We start from the raw sequence: 20,861 nt of genomic DNA, 5'->3' as shown, positions 1-20,861 counted from the left end.
AATGGAGCTGGACACGGTTGTGAGTCAGTCAATCATGAGCCAAGTGACATTTGACAAGCTGTGGGACACTGAGGTTGTGAAGCCTAAGCTGAGTCTAGTCAAGGCCAAGTTGCGTACTTATACGAAGGAACTCATACCTGTGATTGGCAATGCAGTAGTCAAGGTGTCGTATGATGGTGTGATCCAAGATTTACCATTATGGATCGTCCCAGGTAATGGTCCAGCGCTGTTCAGTCGGAATTGGCTCGAGAACATCAAGCTGAACTGGAGTGATGTAAAGCGTTGTCCTCGGTGGATGACACTTCTTGTGCTCAAGTGTTGAAGAAGTTTCCTTCTTTGTTTGAACCTGGCATTGGTAATTTTATTGGAGCCAAGGTGCAGATTCACCTGGATTCTGATGCAAGACCTGTCAATCACAAAGCTTGATCTATCCTTATATGATGAGGGAGAAGATTAAGATTGAGCTTGACAGACTCCAACGTGAAGGGGTCATATCACCGGTCGAATTCAATGAGTGAGCCAGCCCTATTGTTCCTCTGTTGAAGAGTGATGGCACTGTCAGGATTTGCGGAGACTACAAGGTTACGATTAACCAATTCTCGAAACAGGTTCAGTACACATTACCGAAGGCTGATGACCTATTCGCCATGCTAGCTGGTGGAAAGTCATTCACTAAGCTAGATCTGATGTCATCCTACCTGACACAGGAGCTCGTCGATAATTTGAAGAAACTGACCTGCATCAACACCCATAAAGGACTGTTTGTCTACAACAGGTGTCCTTTCGGAATTAGTTCGGCTGCAGCCATATTCCAGAGGAATATGGAGAGTCTACTGATGTCCGTATCTCAAACTGTCGTGTTCCAAGATGACATTCTGATTACAGGTTGCGACACTGTTGAACATCTGAACAATCTTGAGGAAGTTCTACATCATCTGGACAAAGTGGGACTCAGGCTGAAACGTTCGAAGTGTGCCTTCATGGCACCTGAAGTTGAATTCCTGGGGAGGAAGATTGCTGCTGATGGCATCAGGCCTACTGATTCAAAAACCAAGGCCATCAAAATTGCACCCCTGCCTCAGAATGTGATAGAGCTGCGTTCGTTCCTTGGGCTACTCAATTACTTTGGTAATTTCTTACCCAGATTGAGCACTTTATTAGAGCCACTGTATTTGCTACTCAGAAAAGGTAACAATTGCGTCTGGGGTATGTCTCAATATGGAGCCTTTGAGAAAGCTAAAAGTCTGCTCTGCTCAGACAAGTTGCTTGTTCATTATGATCCGTGTAAAAGTCTTGTGTTAGCCTGTGATGTTTCATCATATTGTGTTGTCTGTGTACTGCAACAAGCCAATGAGTTGGGTAAGCTACAACCTGTTGCGTATGCTTCGAGATGTTTATCAAAAGTGGAAAGAGCTTACAGCATGGTACACTTGTGTGTATGGTGTAACAAAGATGCATCAGTACCTGTTTGGTCTCCGTTTTGAACTCGAAACGGATCACAAGCCACTCATTTAATTGTTTTCTGAAAACAAAGGTATTAATATCAATGCATCGTCCCATATTCAGAGATGGGCGTTGACATTGTCTGCCTATGATTATATTATTTGTCACAGACCGGGTACTGAGAATTGTGCCAATGCACTGAGTCGTCTGCCTTTGCCCACACCTGACATGGAGACACCTCAACCTGCAGATCTACTGTTAGTAATGGAGGCTTTTGAGAGTGAAGGAACTCTTGTCATTGCTCAACAAGTTAGGATCTGGACCAGCCATGACCCTATTTTGTCGGTTGTGAAACGTTGTGTCCTCAGTGGTGATTGGTCTGAAATACCTGTGGAGATGTGTGAAGAGACCAAACCTTACACCCATCGCAAGGATGAGCTGTCCATTCAGTCAGATTGTTTACTGTGGGGTAATCATGTCATCATGCCTAAGAAAGGTAGAGAAATATTTGTACGTGAGCTACATAGCACTCATCCCAGTATTGTTATGATGAAAGCCATTGCTAGGTCTCATGTATAGTGGCCTGGAATTGATTCTGATCTGGAATCATATGTGCATCAGTGTAATACTTGCATGCAGCTAAGTAAAGTACCAGCGGAATCTCTTTGGTCGTGGCCATCTAAACCATGGTCGAGGATCCACATCGATTTTGCGGGTCCATTCCTGGGAAAGATGTTTTTTGTTGTGGTGGATGCATATTCAAAGTGGATAGAGTGTGTTATTATGTCATCCTGTATATCTACAGCCACTACTAAGAGCCTTCGTGTCATGTTTGCTACTCATGGTTTGCCTGACATTGTTGTGAGTGATCTTGTTTCACAAGTCTTGAGTTTCTGGAGTTCATGAAACTCAATGGTATTAGACATGTGAGGTCAGTTCCATTCAAACCTGCTTCTAATGGTCAAGCAGAGCGTTCTGTTCAAACTATCAAACAAAGTATGAAACGTGTAACTCAGAGTTCACTTCAAACTCGTTTGTCATGTATATTGCTCAGTTATAGAACAAAATCTCATACTGTTACTGGTGTTTCCCCTGCTGAACTACTGATGAAGAGAAATCTCAAGACCAAGCTTTCACTTGTTCATCCTGATTTGAATGATTGTGTTGAAATCAGACGTCAAAGTCAGCAATTGTATCATGATCGTACTGCTGTGTCACGAGATATCTCTGTCAATGATCCAGTGTTTGAACTGAACTATGGTCGAGGTCCAAAATGGATCGCTGGTACTGTTACAACTAAGGAGAGTAACAGATTGTTCATTGTCATACTCAAGAATGGCCAAACATGCAAAAAACATGTTGACCAGGTAAAGCTGCAGCACACAGATGAACTGGAACCGTTTGAGGAAGATCTAGTCAGTGAACCATAGTTCATTCACCAGAGGCCTCTGTTGTCATTCCTGAACCCGGACAACAGTCTCGGATGTTGTTATTACTAGTCCCACCAGAGCTGTTACTCAACCTCCAGTCACAACTGACTTAGAACATTCACCTAGAACTAATGTTGAACTGAGACGATCAACTCATGAGCGGAAAGCCCTAGATCGCCTTGTATTGTAAAGTGACTGATACTAAGATCTTGAAAGAGGGATGTTATAATATATTTATGCTTACGGTCACCTGACACCAGAGGGCGCCACTGTCGATGTCATGCAGTTAATACAGGAAGTCAACTCTTGTACTTATCCGAAGTGGGAATAAAAGAGATCGGGTACACACCCGAGGCAGTTTATAATAACAGGACTCTTGTGTTATTACACAATTCACTGCTTCTCACACCCCACCGCTAAAGCCCAGCTTCAGGGAAGTAAGGCTTAGTCCTCAACGATAAACACTGAGCTGTAAATTTCTATGATTCTATGAAACACCAAACCTCCTGATCCTGTAATAAAACACATCATACATCAGTGCACATCACAGGCCAACATGAACTCTCCCTCCCTCCAGTTTGTGTTTCTCTTTCTCTCTCTCTCCTTCCCCCAGTTTGTGTTTCTCTCTCCTTCCCCCAGTTTGTTTTTCTCTCCCTCCCTCCAGTTTGTGTTTTTCTCTCTCCTTCCCCCAGTTCATGTTTCTCTCTCTCAGGGGGGCTGAAATTGCCCCTTCCCTTAAGGCCTGCTAACACCGGAAATCCGCAGCCACGCTGCAAAGTGCAATGGCTGCCACTTTTTTGTGTAATGACTGTCGTTATCAAAATTCCACTCCTGCAGTATCCTGGCGGTGACCTGCTCCACCCACCACTCCGCTGCTGCCGAGCCGTCCTAAGTGCATCATCACTGCCGATGTTTCCTCCGACGGCGAAATTCTGCTGAGAAAACCATCCTCCTGCCGGGCGGTGCCACAACATGCTTTTGTGAGAAAGTGCAGTGAAGCTGAGGTCCTCTGCAATGGTGGTGCGGCTTCCATTAAACAGGAGGACGCACTGCCGCTGCCGCCATGTTTTTTTCTTTTGTCAGACGACTGTCATGTTGGGCTGACAATTATGCCCCAGAGTTCGGCCTGGCCGCCAACAGGCAGGCTGCCCCACCCCCCACCCCTCTTGGGTGCCAGGCCGCTGGCCCAGCTGACACCCTCCCTGCTGGCCCAGTGGACTGAGCTTTTAAAACTGCGCAGGCTCTCCCCTTTAAGTGAAGGGGAGAGCCATGGTAATGTCTTCAGTGCTACGGTTATGACTGACTGCGGCAGACACCACACGCCACCCCAATTTCCACCCCTCTAGTGTGCTCACCCCCCCCACTATGGTACACATCCCCCCCCCACTACCCTCTCAAGTGTATTCACCCCCCCCCCCACTACCCCCCCTCTATGGTACTCATCGCCCCCCACTACCCCCCCTCGAGTGTGCTTACCCCCCCCCACTACCCCCCCACTAACCCCCCTCTAGTGTGCTCACCCCCCCACTATGGTACTCATCCCCCCCCCACTACCCTCTCAAGTGTACTCAACCCCCCCCCCCCCACTACCCCCCCTCTATGGTACTCATCGCCCCCCACTACCCCCCCTCGAGTGTGCTTACCCCCCCCACTAACCCCCCTCTAGTGTGCTCACCCACCCACTACCCCACTCTAGTGTGCTCACTCACCCACTATCCACCTCTAGTGTGCTCATCCCCCCCACTACCCTCCTCTAGTGTGCTCATCACCCCCCACCAACCCCCTCTAGTGTGCTCACCCACCCACTAACCCCCTCTAGTGTGCTCAACCCCCACTACCCCCCTCTAGTATGCTCACTCTCCCCCCACTACTCCACTCTAATGTGCTCACACCCCCCCCCCACTACTCCCCCTCTAGTGTGCTCACCCCCCCCCCCCCACTACCCCCCTCTAGTGTGTTCACCTGCCCACTACCCCCCTCTAGTGCGCTCACCCCTCCACTACCCCCCTCTAGTGTGCTCATCACCCCCCACCAACCCCCTCTAGTGTGCCCATCCACCCACTACCCCCCTCTAGTGCGCTCACCCCCCCACTACCTCTCCTCTAGTGTGTTCACCCCCCCACTACCCCCTCTAGTGTGTTCACCCCTCCACTACCCCCCTCTAGTGTGCACACCCCCCCACTACCCCCCTCTAGTGTGCACACCCCCCCACTACCCCCCTGTAGTGTGCTCACACCCACCTACCCCCCTCTAGTATGCTCAACCCCCCCACTATAGCCCCTCTAGTATGCTCAACCCCCCCACTATAGCCCCTCGAGTGTGCTCACCCCCCCACTATAGCCCCTCTAGTGTGCTCACTCCCCCACTACCTCCTCTCTAGTGTGTTCACCCCCCCCACTACCCCCTCTAGTGTGCTCACCCCCCCCCCCCACTACCCCCCTCTAGTGTGTTCACCCCCCCCCACTACCCCCCTCTAGTGTGTTCACCCCCCACTACCCCCCTCTAGTGTGCACACCCCCCCACTACCCCCCTCTAGTGTGCACACCCCCCACTACCCCTCTGTAGTGTGCTCACACCCACCTACCCCCCTCTAGTATGCTCAACCCCACTATAGCCCCTCTAGTGTGCTCATCCCCCACTATAGCCTCTCTAGTATGCTCAACCCCCCCACTATAACCCCTCGAGTATGGTCAACCCCCCAATATAGCCCCTCGAGTGTGCTCAACCCCCCCACTATAGCCCCTCTAGTGTGCACACTCCCCCACTATAGCCCCTCTAGTATGCTCAACCCCTCCACTATAGCCCCTCTAGTGTGCTCAACCCCCCCACTATAGCCCCTCTAGTGTGCTCACCCCCCCCCCACTATAGCCCCTCTAGTGTGCACACTCCCCCACTATAGCCCCTCTAGTGTGCCCATCCCTCCCCCATTACCCCCCTCTAGTGTTCCCATCCCCCCCACTACCCCCCTCTAGTGTGCTCACCCCCCCCACTACCCCCCTCTAGTGTGCTTAACCCCCCTCGAGTGTGCCCATCCCCCCCCATTACCCCCCTCTAGTGTGCCCATCCCCCCCACTACCCCCCCTCTAGTGTGCTCACCCCCCCCCCACCACCCCCCTCTAGTGTGCCCATCCCCCCCCACTACCCCCCCTCTAGTGTGCTCACCCCCCCCCCACCACCCCCCTCTAGTGTGCTCAACCCCCATTACCCCCCCTCTAGTGTGTTCACCTGCCCACTATCCTCTCTAGTGTGCACACCCCCCACCTACCCCCCTCTAGTGTGCACACCCCCCCACCTACCCCCCTCTAGTGTGCACACCCCCCACCTACCCCCTCTAGTGTGCACACCCCCCACCTACCCCCCTCTAGTGTGCACACCCCCCCACCTACCCCCCTCTAGTGTGCACACCCCCCCACTATAGCCCCTCTAGTGTGCACACCCCCCACTATAGCCCCTCTAATATGCTCAACCCCCCCCACTATAGCCCCTCTAGTGTGCTCACCCCCCCACTATAGCCCCTCTAGTGTGCTCAGACCCCACTATAGCCCCTCTAGTATGCTCAACCTCCCCCACTATAGCCCCTCTAGTGTGCTCACCCCCCACTATAGCCCCTCTAGTATGCTCAACCCCCCCCCACTATAGCCCCTCTAGTGTGCTCACCCCCCACTATAGCCCCTCTAGTATGCTCAACCCCCCCCACTATAGCCCCTCTAGTGTGCTCACCCCCCACTACCACACCTCTAGTGTGCCCATCCCCGCCCATTACCCCCCTCGAGTGTGCCCATCCCCCCCCACTACCCCCCTCTAGTGTGCTCACGCCCCCACTACCCCCCTCTAGTGTGCTCACGCCCCCACTACCCCCCCTCTAGTGTGCTCACCCCCCCCACTACACCCCCCTCTAGTGTGCTCACCCCCCCACTACCCCCTCTCTAATGTGTTCCCCCCCCACTACGCCCCTCTAGTGTGCTCACCCCTCCCCCCACTACCCCCTCTCTAATGTGCTCCCCCCCCACTACGCCCCTCTAGTGTGCTCACCCCTCCCCCCACTACTCCCCCTCTAGTGTGCTCACCCCCCGCACTACCCCCCCTTGAGTGTGCTCACCCCCCCCCACTACGCCCCTCTAGTGTGCTCACCCCTCCCTCCACTACCCCCCCTCTAGTGTGCACACCCCCCCCACTACCCACGCTGTAGTGTGCTCACCCCACCACTACCCCCCTCTAGTGTGCTCACCACCCCACTATAGCCCCTATAGTGTGCTCAACCCCCCACTACCCCCCTCTAGTGTGCTTACCCCCCCTCGAGTGTGCCCATCCCCCCCCTCTACCACCCCACTAGTGTGCTCACCCCCCACTACCACGCCTCTAGTGTGCCCACCCCCCCCCATTACCCCCCTCTAGTGTGCCCATCCCCCCCACTACCCCCCTCTAGTGTGCTCACCCCCCCACTACCCCCCTCTAGTGTGCTTACCCCCCCTCGAGTGTGCCCATCCCCCCCCACTACCCCCCCTCTAGTGTGCTCACCCACCACTACCACGCCTCTAGTGTGCCCATCCCCCCCATTACCCCCCTCTAGTGTGCCCATCCCCCCCACTACCCCCCTCTAGTGTGCTCACCTCCCCCCCACTACCCCCCTCTAGTGTGCTCAACCCCCATTACCCCCCCTCTAGTGTGTTCACCTGCCCACTACCCCCTCTAGAGTGCACACCCCCCCACCTACCCCCCTCTAGTGTGTACACCCCCCACCTACCCCCTCTAGTGTGCACACCCCCCCACCTACCCCCCTCTAGTGTGCACACCCCCCACCTACCCCCCTCTAGTGTGCACACCCCCCCACCTACCCCCCTCTAGTGTGCACACCCCCCCACCTACCCCCCTCTAGTGTGCACCACCCCACCTACCCGCCTCTAGTGTGCACACCCCCCCACTATAGCCCCTCTAGTGTGCACACCCCCCACTATAGCCCCTCTAGTGTGCTCACCCCCCACTATAGCCCCTCTAGTGTGCTCACCCCCCCCACTATAGCCCCTCTAGTATGCTCACCCCCCACTATAGCTCCTCTAGTATGCTCAACCCCCCCACTATAGCCCCTCTAGTGTGCTCACCCCCCACTATAGCCCCTCTAGTGTGCCCACCCCCCACTATAGCCCCTCTAGTATGCTCAACCCCCCCACTATAGCCCCTCTAGTGTGCTCACCCCCCACTACCACACCTCTAGTGTGCCCATCCCCCCCATTACCCCCCTCGAGTGTGCCCATCCCCCCCCACTACCCCACTCTAGTGTGCCCACCCCCCCACTACCCCCCCTCTAGTGTGCTCAAACCCCATTACCCCCCCTCTAGTGTGCTCACCCCCCCCCACTACCCCCTCTAGTGCGCTCGCCCCCACTACCCCCCTCTAGTGTGCTCACCCCCCCACTACCCCCCCTCTAGTGTGCCCACCCCCCCCACTATCCCCCCTCTAGTGTACTCACCCCCCCACTACCCCTCCTCTCGTGTGCTCACGCCCCCACTACCCCCTCTAGTGTGCTCACCCCCCCACTACACCCCCCTCTAGTGTGCTCACCCCTCCCACTACCCCCTCTCTAATGTGCTCCCCCCCCACTACGCCCCTCTAGTGTGCTAACCCCTCCCCCCACTACCCCCTCTCTAATGTGCTTCCCCCCCACTACACCCCTCTAGTGTGCTCACCCCCCCCCACTACCCCCTCTCTAATGTGCTCCCCCCCCACTACCCCCTCTAGTGTGTTCACCCCTCCACTACCCCCCTCTAGTGTGCACACCCCCCCACTACCCCCCTCTAGTGTGCACACCCCCCCACTACCCCTCTGTAGTGTGCTCACACCCACCTACCCCCCTCTAGTATGCTCAACCCCCCACTATAGCCCCTCTAGTATGCTCAACCCCCCCACTATAGCCCCTCGAGTGTGCTCACCCCCCCCACTATAGCCCCTCTAGTGCGCTCACTCCCCCACTACCTCCTCTCTAGTGTGTTCACCCCCCCCACTACCCCCCTCTAGTGTGTTCACCCCCCCCCACTACCCCCCTCTAGTGTGTTCACCCCCCACTACCCCCTTCTAGTGTGCACACCCCCCCACTACCCCCCTCTAGTGTGCACACCCCCCCACTACCCCTCTGTAGTGTGCTCACACCCACCTACCCCCCTCTAGTATGTTCAACCCCACTATAGCCCCTCTAGTGTGCTCACCCCCCCACTATAGCCCCTCTAGTATGCTCAACCCCCCCACTATAACCCCTCTAGTATGGTCAACCCCCCCACTATAGCCCCTCGAGTGTGCTCAACCCCCCCCACTATAGCCCCTCTAGTGTGCACACTCCCCCACTATAGCCCCTCTAGTATGCTCAACCCCTCCACTATAGCCCCTCTAGTGTGCTCAACCCCCCCACTATAGCCCCTCTAGTGTGCTCACCCCCCCCACTATAGCCCCTCTAGTGTGCACACTCCCCCACTATAGCCCCTCTAGTATGCTCAACCCCCTCACTATAGCCCCTCTAGTGTGCCCAACCCCCCCACTATAGCCCCTCTAGTGTGCTCAACCCCCCCACTATAGCCCCTCTAGTATGCTCAACCCCCCTACTATAGCCCCTCGAGTGTGCTCACCCCCCCCACTATAGCCCCTCTAGTGTGCTCACCCCACCCCACTACCCCCCTCTAGTGTGCCTCCCCCCCCCCCATTACCCCCCTCTAGGGTGCCCATCCCCCCCACTACCCCCCTCTAGTGTGCTCACCCCCCCCACTACCCCCCTCTAGTGTGCTTAACCCCCATTACCCCCCTCTAGTGTGTTCACCTGCCCACTATCCTCTCTAGTGTGCACACCCCCCACCTACCACCCTCTAGTGTGCACACCCCCCCACCTACCCCCCTCTAGTGTGCACACCCCCCCACCTACCCCCCTCTAGTGTGCACACCCCCCACCTACCCCCCTCTAGTGTGCACACCCCCCACCTACCACCCTCTAGTGTGCACACCCCCCCATCTACCCCCCTCTTGTGTGCACACCCCCCACCTACCCCCCTCTAGTGTGCTCAACCCCCATTACCCCCCCTCTAGTGTGTTCACCTGCCCACTATCCTCTCTAGTGTGCACACCCCCCACCTACCCCCCTCTAGTGTGCACACCCCCCCACCTACCCCCCTCTAGTGTGCACACCCCCCACCTACCCCCTCTAGTGTGCACACCCCCCACCTACCGCCCTCTAGTGTGCTTAACCCCCCTCGAGTGTGCCCATCCCCCCCCATTACCCCCCTCTAGTGTGCCCATCCCCCCCACTACCCCCCCTCTAGTGTGCTCACCCCCCCCCCACCACCCCCCTCTAGTGTGCCCATCCCCCCCCACTACCCCCCCTCTAGTGTGCTCACCCCCCCCACCACCCCCCTCTAGTGTGCTCAACCCCCATTACCCCCCTCTAGTGTGTTCACCTGCCCACTATCCTCTCTAGTGTGCACACCCCCCACCTACCCCCCTCTAGTGTGCACACCCCCCCACCTACCCCCCTCTAGTGTGCACACCCCCCACCTACCCCCTCTAGTGTGCACACCCCCCACCTACCCCCCTCTAGTGTGCACACCCCCCCACCTACCCCCCTCTAGTGTGCACACCCCCCCACTATAGCCCCTCTAGTGTGCACACCCCCCACTACAGCCCCTCTAATATGCTCAACCCCCCCCACTATAGCCCCTCTAGTGTGCTCACCCCCCCACTATAGCCCCTCTAGTGTGCTCACCCCCCCACTATAGCCCCTCTAGTATGCTCAACCTCCCCCACTATAGCCCCTCTAGTGTGCTCACCCCCCACTATAGCCCCTCTAGTATGCTCAACCCCCCCCCACTATAGCCCCTCTAGTGTGCTCACCCCCCACTATAGCCCCTCTAGTATGCTCAACCCCCCCCACTATAGCCCCTCTAGTGTGCTCACCCCCCACTACCACACCTCTAGTGTGCCCATCCCCCCCCATTACCCCCCTCGAGTGTGCCCATCCCCCCCCACTACCCCCCTCTAGTGTGCTCACGCCACCACTACCCCCCCTCTAGTGTGCTCACGCCCCCACTACCCCCCCTCTAGTGTGCTCACCCCCCCCACTACACCCCCCTCTAGTGTGCTCACCCCCCCACTACCCCCTCTCTAATGTGTTCCCCCCCCACTACGCCCCTCTAGTGTGCTCACCCCTCCCCCCACTACCCCCTCTCTAATGTGCTCCCCCCCCACTACGCCCCTCTAGTGTGCTCACCCCTCCCCCCACTACTCCCCCTCTAGTGTGCTCACCCCCCGCACTACCCCCCCTCGAGTGTGCTCACCCCCCCCACTACGCCCCTCTAGTGTGCTCACCCCTCCCTCCACTACCCCCCCTCTAGTGTGCACACCCCCCCCACTACCCACGCTGTAGTGTGCTCACCCCACCACTACCCCCCTCTAGTGTGCTCACCACCCCACTATAGCCCCTATAGTGTGCTCAACCCCCCACTACCCCCCTCTAGTGTGCTTACCCCCCTCGAGTGTGCCCATCCCCCCCCTCTACCACCCCACTAGTGTGCTCACCCCCCACTACCACGCCTCTAGTGTGCCCCCCCCCATTACCCCCCTCTAGTGTGCCCATCCCCCCCACTACCCCCCCCTCTAGTGTGCTCACCCCCCCACTACCCCCCTCTAGTGTGCTCACCCCCCACTACCCCCCTCTAGTGTGCTTACCCCCCCTCGAGTGTGCCCATCCCCCCCCACTACCCCCCCTCTAGTGTGCTCACCCACCACTACCACGCCTCTAGTGTGCCCATCCCCCCCATTACCCCCCTCTAGTGTGCCCATCCCCCCCACTACCCCCCTCTAGTGTGCTCACCTCCCCCCCACTACCCCCCTCTAGTGTGCTCAACCCCCATTACCCCCCCTCTAGTGTGTTCACCTGCCCACTACCCCCTCTAGAGTGCACACCCCCCCACCTACCCCCCTCTAGTGTGTACACCCCCCACCTACCCCCTCTAGTGTGCACACCCCCCCACCTACCCCCCTCTAGTGTGCACACCCCCCACCTACCCCCCTCTAGTGTGCACACCCCCCCACCTACCCCCCTCTAGTGTGCACACCCCCCCACCTACCCCCCTCTAGTGTGCACCACCCCACCTACCCGCCTCTAGTGTGCACACCCCCCCACTATAGCCCCTCTAGTGTGCACACCCCCCACTATAGCCCCTCTAGTGTGCTCACCCCCCACTATAGCCCCTCTAGTGTGCTCACCCCCCCACTATAGCCCCTCTAGTATGCTCACCCCCCACTATAGCCCCTCTAGTATGCTCAACCCCCCCACTATAGCCCCTCTAGTGTGCTCACCCCCCACTATAGCCCCTCTAGTGTGCCCACCCCCCACTATAGCCCCTCTAGTATGCTCAACCCCCCCACTATAGCCCCTCTAGTGTGCTCACCCCCCACTACCACACCTCTAGTGTGCCCATCCCCCCCATTACCCCCCTCGAGTGTGCCCATCCCCCCCCACTACCCCACTCTAGTGTGCCCACCCCCCCACTACCCCCCCTCTAGTGTGCTCAAACCCCATTACCCCCCCCTCTAATGTGCTCACCCCCCCCCACTACCCCCTCTAGTGCGCTCGCCCCCACTACCCCCCTCTAGTGTGCTCACCCCCTCACTACCCCCCTCTAGTGTGCCCACCCCCCCCACTATCCCCCCTCTAGTGTACTCACCCCCCCACTACCCCTCCTCTCGTGTGCTCACGCCCCCACTACCCCCCTCTAGTGTGCTCACCCCCCCACTACACCCCCCTCTAGTGTGCTCACCCCTCCCACTACCCCCTCTCTAATGTGCTCCCCCCCCCACTACGCCCCTCTAGTGTGCTCACCCCTCCCCCCACTACCCCCTCTCTAATGTGCTTCCCCCCCACTACACCCCTCTAGTGTGCTCACCCCCCCCCACTACCCCCTCTCTAATGTGCTCCCCCCCCACTACCCCCTCTAGTGTGTTCACCCCTCCACTACCCCCCTCTAGTGTGCACACCCCCCCACTACCCCCCTCTAGTGTGCACACCCCCCCACTACCCCTCTGTAGTGTGCTCACACCCACCTACCCCCCTCTAGTATGCTCAACCCCCCACTATAGCCCCTCTAGTATGCTCAACCCCCCCACTATAGCCCCTCGAGTGTGCTCACCCCCCCCACTATAGCCCCTCTAGTGCGCTCACTCCCCCACTACCTCCTCTCTAGTGTGTTCACCCCCCCCACTACCCCCCTCTAGTGTGTTCACCCCCCCCCACTACCCCCCTCTAGTGTGTTCACCCCCCCACTACCCCCTTCTAGTGTGCACACCCCCCCACTACCCCCCTCTAGTGTGCACACCCCCCCACTACCCCTCTGTAGTGTGCTCACACCCACCTACCCCCCTCTAGTATGCTCAACCCCCACTATAGCCCCTCTAGTGTGCTCACCCCCCCACTATAGCCCCTCTAGTATGCTCAACCCCCCCACTATAACCCCTCTAGTATGGTCAACCCCCCCACTATAGCCCCTCGAGTGTGCTCAACCCCCCCCACTATAGCCCCTCTAGTGTGCACACTCCCCCACTATAGCCCCTCTAGTATGCTCAACCCCTCCACTATAGCCCCTCTAGTGTGCTCAACCCCCCCACTATAGCCCCTCTAGTGTGCTCACCCTCCCCACTACAGCCCCTCTAGTGTGCACACTCCCCCACTATAGCCCCTCTAGTATGCTCAACCCCCTCACTATAGCCCCTCTAGTGTGCCCAACCCCCCCACTATAGCCCCTCTAGTGTGCTCAACCCCCCCACTATAGCCCCTCTAGTATGCTCAACCCCCCTACTATAGCCCCTCGAGTGTGCTCACCCCCCCCACTATAGCCCCTCTAGTGTGCTCACCCCACCCCACTACCCCCCTCTAGTGTGCCTCCCCCCCCATTACCCCCCTCTAGTGTGCCCATCCCCCCCACTACCCCCCTCTAGTGTGCTCACCCCCCCCACTACCCCCCTCTAGTGTGCTTAACCCCCATTACCCCCCTCTAGTGTGTTCACCTGCCCACTATCCTCTCTAGTGTGCACACCCCCCACCTACCACCCTCTAGTGTGCACACCCCCCCACCTACCCCCCTCTAGTGTGCACACCCCCCCACCTACTCCCCTCTAGTGTGCACACCCCCCACCTACCCCCCTCTAGTGTGCACACCCCCCACCTACCACCCTCTAGTGTGCACACCCCCCCACCTACCCCCCTCTTGTGTGCACACCCCCCACCTACCCCCCTCTAGTGTGCACACCCCCCCACCTACCCCCCTCTAGTGTGCACACCCCCCCTCTATAACCCCTCTAGTGTGCACACCCCCCAATATAGCCCCTCTAGTGTGCTCACCCCCACTATAGCCCCTCTAGTGTGCTCACCCCCCCCACTATAGCCCCTCTAGTGTGCTCACCCCCCCACCATAGCCCCTCTAGTATGCTCAACCCCCCCCACTATAGCCCCTCTAGTGTGCTCACCCCCCACTATAGCCCCTCTAGTATGCTCAACCCCCCCCACTATAGCCCCTCTAGTGTGCTCACCCCCCACTATAGCCCCTCTAGTATGCTCAACCCCCCCCACTATAGCCCCTCTAGTGTGCTCACCCCCCACTACCACACCTCTAGTGTGCCCATCCCCCCCCATTACCCCCCTCGAGTGTGCCCATCCCCCCCCCACTACCCCCCCTCTAGTGTGCTCAACCCCCCATTACCCCCCCTCTAGTGTGCTCAACCCCCCCACTAACCCCCTCTAGTTTGCCCACCCCCCCACTGCCCCCCTCTAGTGTGCTCACGCCCCCACTACCCCCCCTCTAGTGTGCTCACGCCCCCACTACCCCCCCTCTAGTGTGCTCACCCCCCCCCACTACACCCCCCTCTAGTGTGCTCACCCCCCCCACTACCCCCTCTCTAATGTGCTCCCCCCCCCACTACGCCCCCTAGTGTGCTCACCCCTCCCCCCACTACCCCCTCTCTAATGTGCTCCCCCCCCCACTACGCCCCTCTAGTGTGCTCACCCATCCCCCCACTACTCCCCCCCAATGTGCTCACCCCCCGCACTACCCCCCCTCGAGTGTGCTCACCCCCCCCACTACGCCCCTCTAGTGTGCTCACCCCTCCCTCCACTACCCCCCCTCTAGTGTGCACACCCCCCCCACTACCCACGCTGTAGTGTGCTCACCCCACCACTACCCCCCTCTAGTGTGCTCACCACCCAACTATAGCCCCTCTAGTGTGCTCACCCCCCCACTACCCCCCTCTAGTGTGCTTACCCCCCCTCGAGTGTGCCCATCCCCCCCCTCTACCACCCCACTAGTGTGCTCACTCCCCACTACCACGCCTCTAGTGTGCCCATCCCACCTCCCATTACCCCCCTCTAGTGTGCCCATCCCCCCCACAACCCCCCCTCTAGTGTGCTCACCCCCGCACTACCCCCCTCTAGTGTGCTTACCCCCCCTCGAGTGTGCCCATCCCCCCCCACTACCCCCCTCTAGTGTGCTCACCCACCACTACCACGCCTCTAGTGTGCCCATCCCCCCCATTACCCCCCTCTAGTGTGCCCATCCCCCCCACTACCCACCTCTAGTGTGCTCACCTCCCCCCCACTACCCCCCTCTAGTGTGCTCAACCCCCATTACCCCCCCTCTAGTGTGTTCACCTGCCCACTACCCCCTCTAGTGTGCACACCCCCCCACCTACCCCCCTCTAGTGTGCACACCCCCCACCTACCCCCTCTAGTGTGCACACCCCCCCACCTACCCCCCTCTAGTGTGCACACCCCCCACCTACCCCCCTCTAGTGTGCACACCCCCCCACCTACCCCCCTCTAGTGTGCACCCCCCACCTACCCGCCTCTAGTGTGCACACCCCCCCACTATAGCCCCTCTAGTGTGCACACCCCCCACTATAGCCCCTCTAGTGTGCTCACCCCCCACTATAGCCCCTCTAGTGTGCTCAACCCCCCCACTATAGCCCCTCTAGTATGCTCACCCCCCACTATAGCCCCTCTAGTATGCTCAACCCCCCACCCCCACTATAGCCCCTCTAGTATGCTCACCCCCCACTATAGCCCCTCTAGTATGCTCAACCCCCCCACTATAGCCCCTCCAGTGTGCTCACCCCCCACTATAGCCCCTCTAGTATGCTCAAACCCCCCACTATAGCCCCTCTAGTGTGCTCACCCCCCACTATAGCCCCTCTAGTGTGCCCACCCCCCACTATAGCCCCTCTAGTATGCTCAACCCCCCCCACTATAGCCCCTCTAGTGTGCTCACCCCCCACTACCACACCTCTAGTGTGCCCATCCCCCCCATTACCCCCCTCGAGTGTGCCCATCCCCCCCCACTACCCCACTCTAGTGTGCCCACCCCCCCACTACCCCCCCTCTAGTGTGCTCAAACCCCATTACCCCCCCCTCTAGTGTGCTCACCCCCCCACTACCCCTCCTCTAGTGTGCTCACGCCCCCACTACCCCCCTCTAGTGTGCTCACCCCCCCCCACTACCCCCTCTAGTGCGCTCGCCCCCACTACCCCCCTCTAGTGTGCTCACCCCCCCCACTACCCCCTCTCTAATGTGCTCCCCCCCCCACTACGCCCCTCTAGTGTGCTCACCCCTCCCCCCACTACCCCCTCTCTAATGTGCTTCCCCCCCACTACACCCCTCTAGTGTGCTCACCCCCCCCCCCACTACCCCCTCTCTAATGTGCTCCCCCCCCCACTACCCCCTCTAGTGTGTTCACCCCTCCACTACCCCCCTCTAGTGTGCACACACCCCCACTACCCCCCTCTAGTGTGCACACCCCCCCACTACCCCCCTGTAGTGTGCTCACACCCACCTACCCCCCTCTAGTATGCTCAACCCCCCACTATAGCCCCTCTAGTATGCTCAACCCCCCCACTATAGCCCCTCGAGTGTGCTCACCCCCCCCACTATAGCCCCTCTAGTGCGCTCACTCCCCCACTACCTCCTCTCTAGTGTGTTCACCCCCCCCACTACCCCCCTCTAGTGTGTTCACCCCCCCCACTACCCCCCTCTAGTGTGTTCACCCCCCCCCCCACTACCCCCCTCTAGTGTGTTCACCCCCCACTACCCCCTTCTAGTGTGCACACCTCCCCACTACCCCCCTCTAGTGTGCACACCCCCCCACTACCCCTCTGTAGTGTGCTCACACCCACCTACCCCCCTCTAGTATGCTCAACACCCACTATAGCCCCTCTAGTGTGCTCACCCCCCCACTATAGCCCCTCTAGTATGCTCAACCCCCCCACTATAACCCCTCTAGTATGGTCAACCCCCCCACTATAGCCCCTCGAGTGTGCTCAACCCCCCCACTATAGCCCCTCTAGTGTGCACACTCCCCCACTATAGCCCCTCTAGTATGCTCAACCCCTCCACTATAGCCCCTCTAGTGTGCTCAACCCCCCCACCTACCCCCTCTAGTGTGCACACCCCCCCACCTACCCCCCTCTAGTGTGCACACCCCCCCACCTACCCCCCTCTAGTGTGCACACCCCCCACTACCCCCCCACTATAGCCCCTCTAGTGTGCTCAACCCCCCCACTATAGCCCCTCTAGTATGCTCAACCCCCCTACTATAGCCCCTCGAGTGTGCTCACCCCCCCCCACTATAGCCCCTCTAGTGTGCTCACCCCCCACTACCCCCCTCTAGTGTGCTTAACCCCCCTCGAGTGTGCCCATCCCCCCCCCATTACACCCCTCTAGTGTGCCCATCCAACCCCACTACCCCCCCTCTAGTGTGCTCACTCCCCCCCCCACCACCCCCCTTAGTGTGCTCAACCCCCATTACCCCCCTCTAGTGTGTTCACCTGCCCACTATCCTCTCTAGTGTGCACACCCCCCACCTACCCCCCTCTAGTGTGCACACCCCCCCACCTACCCCCCTCAAATGTGCACACCCCCCACCTACCCCCTCTAGTGTGCACACCCCCCACCTACCCCCCTCTAGTGTGCACACCCCCACACCTACCCCCCTCTAGTGTGCACACCCCCCACTATAGCCCTCTAGTGTGCACACCCCCCAATATAGCCCCTCTAGTGTGCTCACCCCCACTATAGCCCCTCTAGTATGCTCAACCCCGCCCACTATAGCCCCCTAGTGTGCTCACCCCCCACTATAAGCCCCTCTAGTATGCTCAACCCCCCCACTATAGCCCCTCTAGTGTGCTCACCCCCCACTACCACACCTCTAGTGTGCCCATCCCCCCCCATTACCCCCCTCGAGTGTGCCCATCCCCCCCACTACCCCCCTCTAGTGTGCTCAACCCCCCATTACCCCCCCTCTAGTGTGCCTCACGCCCCCACTACCCCCCCTCTAGTGTGCTCACGCCCCCACTACCCCCCCTCTAGTGTGCACACCCCCCACCTACCCCCCTCTAGTGTGCACATCCCCCACCTACCCCCCTCTAGTGTGCACCCCCCCACCTACCCGCCTCTAGTGTGCACACCCCCCCACTATAGCCCCTCTAGTGTGCACACCCCCCACTATAGCCCCTCTAGTGTGCTCACCCCCCACTATAGCCCCTCTAGTGTGCTCACCCCCCCCCCACTATAGCCCCTCTAGTATGCTCACCCCCCACTATAGCCCCTCTAGTATGCTCAACCCCCCCACTATAGCCCCTCTAGTATGCTCACCCCCCACTATAGCCCCTCTAGTATGCTCAACCCCCCCACTATAGCCCCTCTAGTGTGCTCACCCCCCACTATAGCCCCTCTAGTATGCTCAAACCCCCCACTATAGCCCCTCTAGTGTGCTCACCCCCCACTATAGCCCCTCTAGTGTGCCCACCCCCCACTATAGCCCCTCTAGTATGCTCAACCCCCCCCCACTATAGCCCCTCTAGTGTGCTCACCCCCCACTACCCCACTCTAGTGTGCCCACCCCCCCACTACCCCCCCTCTAGTGTGCTCAACCCCCCATTACCCCCCCCTCTAGTGTGCTCACCCCCCCCACTACCCCCTCTAGTGCGCTCGCCCCCACTACCCCCCTCTAGAGTGCTCACCCCCCCACTACCCCCCCTCTAGTGTGCTCATGCCCCCACTACCCCCCTCTAGTGTGCTCACCCCCCCACTACACCCCCCTCTAGTGTGCTCACCCCCCCCACAACCCCCTCTCTAATGTGTTCCCCCCCCCACTGCGACCCTCTAGTGTGCTCACCCCTCCCCCCACTACCCCCTCTCTAATGTGCTCCCACCCCCACTACACCCCTCTAGTGTGCTCACCCCTGCCCCCACTACCCCCCCTCTAGTGTGCTCACCTCCCGCACTACCCCCCCCTCGATTGTGCTCACCCCCCCCCACTACGCCCCTCTAGTGTGCTCACCCGTCCCCCCACTACCCCACCTCTAGTGTGCACACCCCCCCCCCACTACCCACGCTGTAGTGTGCTCACCCCACCACTACCCCCCTCTAGTGTGCTCACCACCCCACTATAGCCCTTCTAGTGTGCTCACCCTGCACTACCACGCCTCTAGTGTGCCCATCCCCCCCCATTACCAACCTCTAGTGTGCTCACCCCCCACTACCCCCCCTCTAGTGTGCTTACCCCCCCTCTAGTGTGCTCAACCCCCCATTACCTCCCCTCTCTAGTGTGCTCACCCCCCACTACCCCCTCTAGTGTGCTCACCCCCCCCACTACCCCCCCTCTAGTGTGCTCAACCCCCCCACTACACCCCTCTAGTGTGCTCACTCCCCCACTACCCCCCCTCTAGTGTGCTCACTACCTCCCCTCTAGTGTGCTCACCCCCCCCACTACACCCCTCTGGTGTGCTCACCCCCCACTACCCCCCCTCTAGTGTGCTCACCCCCCACTACCCCCCTCTTGTGTGCTCACCCACCCACTACCCCCCCTCTAGTGTGCTCACCCCCCCACTACCCCCCCTCTAGTGTACTCACCCCCCCCACTACCCCCCCTCTAGTGTGCTCACCCCCCCCCCACTACCCCCCCTCTAGTGTGCTCACCCCCCCACTACCCCCCCCCTCTAGTGTGCTCACCCCCCCCCCCACTACCCCCCCTCTAGTGTGCTCACCCCCCCTCTAGTGTGCTCACCCCCCCACTACCCCCTCTAGTATGCTCACCCCCACTACCCCCCCTCTAGTGTGCTCACGCCCCCACTACCCCCCCTCTAGTGTTCTCACCCCCCCCACTACCCCCCCTCTAGTGTGCTCACCCCCCCCCACTACACCCCCCTCTAGTGTGCTCACCCCCCCCACTATCCACTCTCTAATGTGCTCCCCCCCACTACCCCCCTCTAGTATGCTCAGCCCCCCCACTACCCCCCCTCTAGTGTGCTCACCCCCCCACTACCCATCTCTAGTGTGCTCACCCCCCCCACTACCCCCCCTCTAGTGTGCTCACCCCCCCACTACCCCCCTCTAGTGTGCTCACCCCCCCCACTACCCCCCCTCTAGTGTGCACACATCCCCACTACCCCTCTGTAGTGTGCTCACCCCCCCACTATCCCCCCTCTAGTGTGCTCACCCCCCCCACTACCCACCTGTAATGTGCTCACCCCCCACTACCCCCCCTCTAGTGTGCTCACCCCCCTCAACCCCCTCTAGTGTGCTCACCCCCCCACTGTAGCCCCTCTAGTGTGCTCACCCCCCCACTACCCCCCCTCTAGTGTGCTCCCCCCCACTATAGCCCCTCTAGTGTGGTCACCCCCCCTCTATAGCCCCTCTAGTGTGCTCACCCCCCCACTATAGCCCCTCTAGTGTGCTCACCCCCCCACTTCCCCCCTCTAGTGTGCTCACCCCCCCACTATAGCCCCTCTAGTGTGCTCACCCCCCCACTATAGCCCCTCTAGTGTGCTCACCCCCCCACTACCCCCCCTCTAGTGTGCTCACCCCCCCACTATAGCCCCTCTAGTGTGCTCACCCCCCCACTACCCCTCCTCTAGTGTGCTCACCCCCCCACTATAGCCCCTCTAGTGTGCTCACCCCCCCACTATAGCCCC

This window comes from Pristiophorus japonicus, chromosome 11, assembly GCF_044704955.1.
Source record: "Pristiophorus japonicus isolate sPriJap1 chromosome 11, sPriJap1.hap1, whole genome shotgun sequence".
NCBI lineage: Eukaryota > Metazoa > Chordata > Chondrichthyes > Pristiophoridae > Pristiophorus > Pristiophorus japonicus.
Note: the sequence above shows the minus strand (reverse complement) of the source record.